This window comes from Armigeres subalbatus, chromosome 1 (genome assembly GCF_024139115.2).
Source record: "Armigeres subalbatus isolate Guangzhou_Male chromosome 1, GZ_Asu_2, whole genome shotgun sequence".
Taxonomy (NCBI): domain Eukaryota; kingdom Metazoa; phylum Arthropoda; class Insecta; order Diptera; family Culicidae; genus Armigeres; species Armigeres subalbatus.
In genome coordinates this window covers 254,650,936-254,663,021 of record NC_085139.1, presented here as the reverse complement: position 1 = coordinate 254,663,021, position 12,086 = coordinate 254,650,936, and the positions used below count along the sequence as shown (strand labels likewise).

Sequence of the window (12,086 nt, the reverse complement as noted above, 5' to 3'; positions counted from 1 at the left end):
AATAAGGAAAAGGTTATGACAGCGGCACAAGCACTGGCGTTGTACATTGACTTTGATTTATCCGAGAGAAAGTACAATCTGCTTCGAAGTACTTTAAACGAGGTTGATGGAAATTTGTTTCCTAGTCTTTGCGCGTTGAAACGTCCGCTGCACGCAAAAAAAGCGTTCCCGAATTCGTGAACCGGTAAAAATACACCGTGATTTAAATCATGGATTCGGGAACACCAGTCACGTTTTCCAGAACGTTCCAGAAAATGTGACAGTATTCCCGAATCTGTGACTGTTGTGCACGAAAAAATACACCATGGACTCGTTTGTTCACGAATTCATGAACGCTTTTTTTTGCGTGTGAGGTTGATTTGCAAGACCTAATGAATTGTACCTCGCTAATCATTATGTAACAACTTTCGGTAGAGAGCTCAAGGACGGTAAAACTTGTATGCTAATGGGCTTTTGATGGAAGCTCAGGACATAGCACCTACACACACAAATTGTCGAAGGCTGAGAGCTCAGATGAGAGCCTGTTTGTCGTGGCTCTAATTCCATTAAAAAAAATTATCGACATTAAAAACAACACTATCCTCTGGTCAAATCCGCGGCCATGTCAGACATGCTCCCAGTCATACCATTCCTCGAACACGACGACACGCCACATCGTCCCTGATGCCAAATTCCCGGATGAGCAGCTGAAATTCCTTGATTATGATGATTCCATGATTCCCGAATCCTAATCCCCGTTCATCCTTAAACATTGTAAACTTAACTTCGAGTCATTACGAATACGCTGACTTCTACCCGTCTGTTACTAACTTTATAAGATGATATTGATCGTACGTATCAATAACCATGGCTCCGTTAAGTGTTAAACACGCCTGAGACTACAAAATAAACGAACTTGGAAAAAAAATTAGAATTCCTCGAATCATTTCTAAGGATATCCTGATTCTATAGTATAAAACATTTGAGCTGGCGTTTACGTCACTTATGAGATGATCAATTGGAAATTGGTCAATTGTTGTAATAGAAAGTGTTTTCATACCTCATATTTTTCGTAAAAAGATCCCGATTCTTTGAGGCATATCGTAAAATCTGGCGTTTACGGCATTTATTCAATTATCTATTCAAAATAGGTCAATTACACAAATATTAGTTTTTATCATAAGTGACAATTTTCCCAAATGGATCTCGATTATACGAAGCATATTATATGTTATGAAATTTGGCGTTTACGCCACTTATGCAATTATCAATTTAACATAGGTCAGTAATGCAACTAGTAGAAAAAATAGTGTACAACCATTTTCCCAAAGACACCATTGAGTTAAAACGTGTAGAATGTAAGTTATGATTTTTGTCCCGTTGCTCCATACGTTCGAAGCACTGTCCGGCGTGGGGGTTCGGTTCGGAATGCGGACCGTTGCACAATGGTTCGAGAGCAGCCAAAACCTCAAAAATCGAAATTCGTGTTTCCGTCGGAATTATATTTTTCTCATTTTATAGAATACTTACGTGATTCGAATTCAAAATTTGAAGTAGTTCTGTTAAGTTTTGACTTTGTCGCATCATTTTGAATTCAACATGAATGCTGATTTTTGAATGAAAACGCTGTTTGACAAGGCGTTTAGATCAGCATCGCACGGCTTCAATTACATCGCTAATTCCAATATTATTTCAAGACTGTATTGTCTGGGTCTTAAATAGTAGGTCTATGTCAAATATAGGTGACAGAACTCAACATAAGCAAACTTTAAATACAAAATTAATTAAAATACTCACATATTTTAAATAGAAGTGCTCCAAAAGTATAGGCGCCGACGAGTGCTCGCAATGATTCTATGCTCATTACAAAGCTTAAAGCAATAGCTTCCTATTCATCACTATCTTGTTTTGCGAAAAGTTGCGATAAGTTGTTTTTTTTAACGGTTTAGTTTGTAATGTACATAGTATTTTTTGGTCTATTTTTAACTGAACCTTACAAATGCGTATTTTTTATTCACAAGAACTTTAAAAATGCCTTTTCTCTAATTATTAGATTGAAGTTGAAACGTTTGATATAATTATATAATATTTTAAACATATGTAATGAAAGCGATTATTGAATGAAAGAATCATTTCTATACTTTTATTTGCATTTTTTTTTGCTGTTTTAAATAAAATTATTGGGTAGTTTTCTTCCCAAACGACTAGAAGATACCACACACAAAGTTTCTTACTTCCAAAACTTTCTCCTGACAACCTAGAGTCAGTCTACCATTTTTAGATTTTTTTTTCAAATGAATATTATTGTCGGGATTTTGTTTATGTCTAATAATCCGAACTACGTAATCATGCTAAAAACTTTTCTAAAGCAGAAAATGAAATGAAAGTTTTTAGTATTTTGTTAGCAAATTAGCATTGTTCAATACTTTGCCATCAAAGTTATTCTACATAATCAACAGTTTCATGTTCTAATGTTTTTGCTCGAGCTAAACTGTAATACACTCTTCTTGGCAGCAATAGAGAATGTTGGTACTGAGTTTTGAACTGAACTGTCTTATATTTGTGGAACTATTTATTCTGCACATAATTATAGAAAAGACATATCCCTTTAAATGAGCAAAACAGAAGCCTGTTTTGATTCAAGATGATAAAGTCAGAGACACTGAAGACGTCCTTATTGTTGAAGTCGTAATATGTATCTGTAACGTAACAATCAAGTGATAGGATTAAATGGGATAGTACTAACTAGTTTTAAAGCAAGTATGATAGTCTTTGTTGCGAAATGGTCTGTTTTCAAAACCCGAATTTAGCAGAAAAATTAAAGTATTTACTATCACAGAGATGCCGAAAAACGGCTGTATAATGCCAAAGTAGTGCTTCCAACACTCACGTTCGGGTCTGTATATGATAAAGACCATCAAAAAACCATAATACAAACATAAAACTTATTGTTAGGGACATTTTGAGGTTTTGGCCAACCTTTGTTCTGGAGCGAACCACTGTGCGTTGTGAAGCATCAATTGTGTGGCGAATTCCAGATGAAGGACTTAGGGCTAGACCTGTGCGCCGGAGTATTTGTGATCAGCGGCGGCTTACGGGCATTTTCACACGATCAAGTAGGTACGCGCTCTGATTTTCGCGAATTACGAAATTTACTTTTGAATGGACATCTGAATACTTTTTGGACAGTTTCCTTTTGGAACTCCTCAGCAAGTTCTTGCAGGCATTTACGCGAAGTTTCTATCCGGAATCCCCCCGAAGTTTCTTCAGGTATTCCTTCGGAGATTTCTTTAGGAATTGCTCCGGAAGTTCTTTCAGGAATCCATTCAGAAGTTCCTCTTCTTTCTGAAGTAACGTTCGGAGCTCGGGACTTTGTTAGGAAAGTTCCGAAGTCCTTCAAAAATTCCTTTGGAAGTTCCTTCAAAAATTCCATGGAAAATTCCTACAGGAATTCCTTTGAAAATTTCTTCAGGAACTCCTCCGAAAAATCCTTCAAATATTCTTCCGCAAGTACCAGCAGTAAATAATTTAGAAATTCATTCACGAAATCCTCCTCAAATTCCTTAGGAATTCCTCCAGAAGCTCCAGAATTTCCTCTGAAAGTTCCTCTAGGAATTCCTTCGGAAGTTCCTCCAGGAATTCCTGCGGTAGTTCCTCCAAAGATTCCTCTAGAACTTCCTTCAGGAATTCCTCCAGTGGTTTCTTCAGAAATTCCTCCGAAAGTTCCTCCAGAAATTCCTCTGCAAGTTTCTCCAGAAGTTCCTCCGGAAGTTCCTCCAGGAATTCGTCCGAAAGTTCCTCCAGGAATTCCTCCGGAAGTTCCTCTAAAAGTTTCTCCGGAAGTTCCTCCAGGAATTCGTCCGAAAGTTCCTCCAGGAATTCCTCCGGAAGTTCTTCCAGAAATTCCTCTGGAACTTCCTCCAGGAATTTTTCAGGAAATCCCTCCACGAATTCCTCCGGAAGTTCCTCCAAGAACACCTCCGGTGGTTCCTCCAGAAATTCCTCCGGAAGTTCCTCCAGGAATTCCTCTGCAAGTTTCCCCAGAAATTCCTCCGGAAGTTCATCCAGGAAATTCTTCGGAAGTTCTTCTAGGAAATACTCTGGAAGTTCCTCCAGAAATTCGTCCGGAAGTTCTTCCGGAAGTTCCTCCAGAAATTCGTCCGAAAGTTCTTCCAGGAATATCTCCGGAAGTTCCCCCAGGAATTCCTCCGGAAGTTCCTCCAGGAATTCTTCCGGCTGTTCCTCCAAGAATTCCTCTGGTGGTTCCTCCAGAAACTGCTGGAGGAATTCCTGGAGGTACTTCCGGAGGAATTCCTGGAAGAACTTCCGGAGGAATTCCTGGAAGAACTTCCGGAGGAATTCCTAGAGGAACTTGCAGAGGAATTCCTGGAGGAACTTCCGGAAAAATTTCGGAAAGGACTTCCGGAGGTATTTCTGGAGAAGCTTCCGAATGATTTTTTGGAGGGACTTCCGGAGGATTCTATGGAAGGACTTCGGAATCCTTTCTTGGAAGGAATTTCGGAGGAATTTCTGGACGGACTTCTGAAGGAATTGTCGAAAGGTCGAAAGGAATTCCTGGAGGAACTTCTGGAGGAATTCCTGGAGGAACTTCCGAAGGAATTCCTGGAGAAATTTCTGGAGGGACTTCCGGAGGTATTGCTGGAGGAATTTCTGAAGGAACTTCTAGAGGAACTCTGGAAAAAATTCCGGAGAAATTTTCGGAGGAATGTCTTCTGGAACTCCGGTACTTCCAAAGGAATTTCTGGAAGAACTTTCAGAGGAATTCTAGGACGAACTTTCGGAGAAATTCCAGTTCCGAAGGAATTCTCGAAGGGACTACCGGAAGAATTTCTGGATAGACTTCGGGTGGAATTTCTGTTGGGATTTCCGGAAAAATCTCTTGAGGGACTTCCAGAGGAATTTTTGGAGGAAATTTCAAAGGAATTTCTGGAAGAACTTCCATCCAGAGATATTTTTGGAAGAAATTTCGTAAGAACTCTTGGGGGAATTTCCAGATGAATTTCTAGAAAAAATATGAAGGAATGCCTGAAATATTGCTCTACAGTCGCGATTCGCTGGTTGGGCCACGACCTCGGCCCAACTAACGAATTCGGTTTTTTAGTTGGGCCAACTGACAGCCATTTGAACACGTGTATTTCGACTTGAACATCACAAAAGATGTCCAGTGACGCCCAATCCCGTTTTCCGTGTTTACACTGTGTTTTGACGTACGGTTGCTTTTTTGTTGGGCCATGGCCCAACCAGTGGAGGCCCAACTAAAAAGTAACCCAAGTATTAAAATCCCAACCAGCGAATCCCGACTGTAATGCATTCCTGGAAGAATTCGCAATGGAATGCATACAAGACTTCAATGAGGAATACCTGGAAGAATTATAAGAATTCTTTGAAGAATTTCCGTATGATTTTTTTGAAGAACTACTTAAATAAATAATTAATGGGGGAATTTTCGAACAAATTGGTAATGATTTGTTGAAGGCCCATAATATTTCCGTTTAAACAAATTCTCCTGGGATTACTGAAAAAGTCCTCAGAGAATATAAATATAATGCAAATGTAAATAAATATTATAGGGAATAAAAATTTCCATAAAATGGAATTTGATGCGCATTCTTTATTGAATGCACAAAAGTTTCGTTTTTACTCCGGTTTGTATTTTCCTTCGGCTTGTTTATTTCACCCATATGGTTTTGACAGTTGAAGTGCAGTTGTATTGGTGAACCTGGTGCGAAACTGTGAAACAACACAATGCGAACCCGACAGCTTTGGGGTTGGAACTAGTGCGGACCTAGTTCCAACCTGAGCGAAAGAAAAAACACTTTAACAGCACTTAGGTTGGAACTTTTTAAAAACGAATTCGACATTGAATTGTACATTTCTTAGAGACCCTGTGCGAAATCCGCGTAAGTTTTTTGACTTTCATACATATGAAATTTCAAAAAAAGATCAAATCTACCCCTATCAAGAAACTGACCTATTCATTCTTCCCACCACATTTTGATTATTCATTTACGAGAACAATGTAATGTAATTGTCGCTGGAAAATGCCAAAAACAAGCAATAAAAGAGAATAGCAATAAATCTGTCCTCATCTGCAGAGGATAAAGACAATGTTCCGTTCCATTTTATTTGCAACAAACATGGAGAGCTAATTGTTGTGAACTTTTCAAACTGCGATAACTTGTAGATTTAAGAAGTAAAACACAAATCATGTCAACAGATGGTTGAGTTTATATCTATGCATTGATAACTGATACTTATTTGGCCAAAAACATCATCGAAAACCGACTACTTCTCAAAATGCGCGGCAGGCGATAATTCTCGGGTACTTTTTCAAAACGGCGTATGTCGCAAATTGTAAACAAACCCGTTTTCAACAGCATATGGCATCAAATTCATCTAAAAATGTGTTTATTTTCAAAGCTACATGAAAATGTGTTTTTAAAAATGTAAATCAATATTTTGCAAAACGGTGTAACATCATTGTTGAAAATATTGCACATACACCGCTTAGCAGAAAATGCACTTTAAAAATTTTTTTCAAACAATTAAATAATTTAAAACGTGCGTCTGCTTGTACTTTTTCATCACTGATTTCAAAATTAAGCATGTTGCTTGAATATTCTGATTTTCGTTAAGAAAAACATTTTACGTTGTTTTTCTGCAGCAAATGTTGTTACGTCGTGTTGTAAGTGCTGCAATTTTTTTGTCGCATGTGCGTGAAACGTTTCAACTTGACGCAACATTTCGACGTATCAACAATGCAGCGTACGGAGCAGCGTAACATTTCGACGAAAGTAGCATGACCTCGGTCATGCTGACGTATCAAAACGACGTATGTGATTTATCTGTTGCAGAACGTTGTAACATATATTTTTATCAAAATAACTGAAATGTGCACACGCAGTGCAGATTTAAGAGTCAGTGACGATGAACCTTTTCATAATGTATCGTTGAGGTGTATTCAATTGCAATAAAAATGGTTAGTTTCTAAATAGGAATAAAAATGAAATCTGAAAACTTCCAAGCTCATTTTCTCAGCTTGATCAAAATGTTACATACGCCGATTTGAAAAAGTTCCCGAGAATTGTCCTATTCTGTTGAAGTTTGGGACAAACGCTTATTGCGAGTTGAGTTTGTCCCAACATTTACAAGAGAGGACAATATTGATGTCATGGGCAATGTTGTTACTTTACATTCCCTGTACGAAAAGAAACAGTAGGGAAAGGTGAGGACAATTGATCTATTGGGAGACTTGATCCGGCAGCAAAACAAAGTTTCCATGAAAAATTTGTGACGTCAATCGTCTAGTAGTAGCTGCGTAGTGTGGGTTCGATCCCCCCTCCCCCCGGTAAGGAGAAAGATTTTCGTAAAGCGAAAAGTTCTCCACTGGGTGTTGTGTAAATGTGCTGTCCGTTGTCTCATTTCGTGAGCTGATGGGAGGTCTTGAATTTATCGCACAGTGCACGAGCCCGAATATCAGTCACGCTGTAAGTATGGTCAGTTCGTTTTGCAGTAATAAAGGGCTTCCGCATTGGACAGCATCCAAACGAATTTTACGATATATCCAAGGTTCCAAACAGTGCAAGCTAACGTACAGACGGAAGACAGATTCTACGTTTTCCGGATACAGTGATGCTGATTGGGCAAACGATCCAGAAACGAGACGGTCGGTAAGCGGATATGTATTTCTCCAGAGTGACGGAGCTGTTTCATGGAGTTTCAAGAGGAGACAAGCCCAGTGGTTCTATCGACCACTGAAGCAGAGTACATGGCTCTGTATATTTCTGTATATAAATAAAGTCATTCGTTGCTAACCACTGTACCTGTTCAGACGTTTCATTTCTATCAAAAAGCAGTTCCAGTTGGAATGCATCAAAACTGGTTGGCCCTCAATCAAGCAAATTTCTGATCCACTCCCCAAGAAATGTTATTCTCGGCGAGAAGTCTATCAATCATTAAGGATGTTCGGCCTCCGAGTCGTCATTCAAATTACGTTCCGTCCTCGGATTTTGAAACAAATACATCGTGGTCATCCTGGTGTTGAGAGGACGGAATCTTTTACACGCAGTATTGTTTTCTGGCCTGGAATCGATGAAGAAATTCAAGCTTTCGTTCGACGTTGTTCTATATGTGCCAGTGCAGCGAACTCACCACCACAAATCCAACCACAGCCGTAGCCAAAAGTAGAAGTTCCCTGGAAATGAATTCATTTGGATTACGCCGGACCGATTGAAGGAATCTCATATCTTGTCATCGTCGATTCTTTCAGCAAGTGGCCAGATATTTTCCAAACAAGATCAACGACATCGGCATCAACTATTCCGAGTCTTAGAAGAAAATTTTTGCAAGGTTTCAGCCAATCATTCTGTTACTCTTGTTCGGACCACACGTTGAATGAATAAATAGCTGAATTACACCTCGTATGGTTGTATAAAGAACGACAGCTTCGATAAAAGCTTGCTTGTCCTTCACAACAAAAGCCCGGATTGCGTGAGCGATCCAGGAACATGCGAGTCCCGGAAGATTAACTCGACTCATCTCGCTTCTTTTCAGCGTAACATTGAGTATTCAATTGAATACTTTTTTATTTGTTAATAGCTAATTAACATGAAAATACAGAAATTTTATGTTACGTACATTGTCTCATGTAAATTCAAATGTGGTTAGCTCACTCAAATCACACAAATGTTCACTTATTCGAATGGCAATTTGTCTAGAGCATTGAGAAGACCCATACAAATGTAAATAAGTTTTTTCCATACCAGCTTGAGCCATTCTAATATGCCTACCTACATCAATTTCTTGGCAAGGCTTGTTGTAACAGAATACCGCAATGGGTACTTACATGAGCTAATCAATAGATAATACCAGAGAAACAGCAGCTCAAGACGGTCGTCTTTTTCGAAATATTTCACTGCTAGAAACAGGTAATCAAATACCGATGTAAATGTTGAGGCAGTCTCACGCAATCCAGAAAATCCAACTACACCAATTTTCCTACAATATTAAAATGTTTCAATTAGTTATTTTCGATTAAGTTTAGTAAGCAGCGCTAATTTACACCTCTAGCATCGGCAAATACACGGACAATAATAGCCAAATACGACGAAACAATTTTCAAGGTCTTTGACAATGTGGCAGATATGGATGGGGCCGCAATTTTCAAGGAAAAATTACTCTTATAAATAATTGATACAATTCTATAACCGAACTTCTTATTCAAATGCAAATTAGTTTGAACACAAAACAATTATTCTACTGTTTAAAAGAAACTCGTCTGTTTAAACGCGAGGATATACAATTTTAACACTTTTGTTGTTGTTTCTCTCCTGTCAAAATTTGCACAAAATTGAAACTCTTAAGGGCTTTGCCATTTTGCCGAAGAATCATCCCACTGAAAACATCAATCATGATGCACGTTCCACTTTTTCACAACCGAGCGAATGCCACTGCGGAAAATTTGCAAAATTTTGCACAGCCAACGCACGCACAACAAAACACGGAGTTCCCCGCACGAACTGGCGGTGGCGGGGCGCCATATTGAAACATCTCTTCCTGCGTTCCGCAGCAGCGAAGGTCTCGCTCTCCGCGCGCGGAAAGACCACGAAGAAATCGATACTGCCCCCGAGCTCGCTTACCTGAATAGCTGCTGGCCGATGGACGAACTTCCACAGATAGTCACTGAAAATGCTGGTTACGCGTTCCCAAGTTTTCGATGCCGAGCCACTAAAACGTATCAACATCGATCTCCTGGCGCTTCGCACTACTTTTGCTGCTGCTGCTGCTGCCGCCGTCGCCTATCTTTTCTGATGGGACCCGATGATGACAGTCGCGTTGATGATGCTGATGATAATCCGTTTGCTGCTGGACTCGTGGATAAAAAAAAAACAACTTTTGACATTTAACAGTAGAGGATTCCCTTTACGCGACCGCACGGACAGCACACATCAAAAATGCACAAGGAAATGAAAAGAAAAACACAAAATAAACTGCGCGATAATCTGACAGCTGCAAGCCGCACACGAAAAAGCGCTCATCGGTTCTCCGCAAACTGGCTGGCGGCGAACGAGCGAGTGGCCGAACGAAGCAAACAACCGTGAAGGGGAGGGAGAAGGTTAATCTATTCTTCTTCTGATGATCTTCTTTTCTAAAACAAGAGGAATAAGGGAAAACCGCCGGAATTTTCTTCACTGGTGAACTACTTTTTGATTTTTTCCGATAAGCACTTTCACTGGAATGTTCTACATTCGAGGAAAATCAACACTTGATACACTACATCACGCTGCAAATCCTTACGCGAAGCATCGAACGCGAGCACAAACTTCACTTGAGGGTACTTTTTGATCAAAATAAACCGTCGAAAACGGTTCACGACAATATTTTCTTTGCCCGTACTCGACTCAAAAAACACGGCTGTGGTGCATCTTCTTTTTGGTTGCGGCTTTGCGGCTTTGCTCTCTCTTCTCACCAGCTCTCACACCTGCCATGCACGCTGAAAACGAACTACTCAAAATTGAATCGAATCCCACTCATTTTCATAAAAAAACGGGGACTACTCAAAATTCGAATAAAAGATAACTATTACTTCAATGTTGATTTCAACAAAGTTAAGTATATGACTTTCAATCATATTTTCATACGACTGATGGGAAACAAATGTATAGCTATCTATGCATCTGAGTGCAATCTTCAGCAAACAAATTGCTGTATAGACGAATCCAAGTGAAAATAAGTAGAAGACACACGACGGTGTTAACTTTGACAGATCCTACAGGGCCGCATAGAAAGATAATTTGAAAATGCTTATAATGAATTCTAGCCAAGATATTTATAATTAAAATTTGATTAATGTATGATACGGATAAAGTTTCGAACAGTATATTGTCGGCGTAGCACCAAGTTAGAATTCGGAAGTCGGGACTTCCGAACCGAACTTTCTTCCGAAGTTTTATTTGTCAAACTAATTGATGCGTTGTTTAGCGCATCTTTAGGCGAATCCAGCGCACTACTTCCGAAGTTGGGAAAGTTGCCTGTATATGGAGAAAAATCCAACTTCGGTATAAAATGCGGTATAAATTTATTCCGGATACACAATATGATAGACATGATAGACATGAAAATGAGATAAGCTTCCAAATATGTACTTCAAAACTTTTTCCGTATCGTACATCAATCAGACGTTTTGTCTAGAATTTATTATATTGCAATTTGCGTTGAGTTCACCAAATGCATGAAGTTTCAACAAACTTGCAAAATATCTTGCATACAGAGTTGCTGAATATTTTATCTTTCAATAAGAGTATGTTATAATCGAAATTATTATGATTTGTCATGCTATTTCAGCAAAATATAATGAGCTCTCATACTAAGGACACAACTGAAAGAAAATTATTCCAAGACTATCTTTGATAAAGACAATAATCGATACGGTACTCAATTCAAGATTCTTGTACCATGGTACTTATACCACCAGTGTGTCATTAGTATTACTCGATATTTAATATATTTTAATAGAAAGTTAATTTTTTTTAAGAAAATTATGATTAAACTAATAAATAAAGTGGCAATGTTTGAAATATTTCCATATTCCATAATTTTCAGCACTACTGCTCCGATGTACACATCAAACTAAAATTAACGTGAATCCGACGAATAACACGCCTTAAACGAACACATTATAAGGCTATCTGACGTTTATCATCTTTCTCTTGCACGCGCACAGATGGGATAGGGTTTGTTTTCATACGGAAACGCTTCCGAAGCGTTTCCGTATGAAAACAAAACCTCTTCTTCCCGTGCGCGTGCAAGAGAAAGATGATAAACGTCAGATAGCCTTATATGCGGCAAGCACTTGTGGTATTCGTACCATAAGGCTATCTTACGTTTATTATCTTTCTCTTGCACGCGCACGGAAAGGATAGGATTTGTTTTCATACGGAAACGCTTCGGAAGCGTTTCCGTATGAAAACAAACCCTATCCCATCTGTGCGCGTGCAAGAGAAAGATGATAAACGTCAGATAACTATATGGTACAAGTCGACAAGAGAATAATTTCTGTCGTGTCCCTGTTTCTTAAGCTTGCGCCG

The 12,086-nt window shown here is 39.0% G+C and overlaps 1 protein-coding gene across 1 annotated transcript in view; it reads right to left on the bottom strand.

Annotated features, from left to right (window-relative positions):
* The window catches only part of LOC134206799 (kinesin-related protein 9-like), a 294,183-nt gene extending 283,733 nt beyond the window's left edge, over positions 1 to 10,450 (bottom strand). Inside the window, exons 1-2 of the transcript XR_009978317.1 lie at positions 9,639 to 10,450; positions 8,846 to 8,997 (exon numbers count right to left, since the gene is read on the bottom strand). The gene's annotated coding sequence lies outside the window, so the exon portion shown is untranslated. The remainder of the gene's footprint in view (positions 1 to 8,845; positions 8,998 to 9,638) is intronic.
* Positions 10,451 to 12,086: the final 1,636 nt, after the last annotated feature.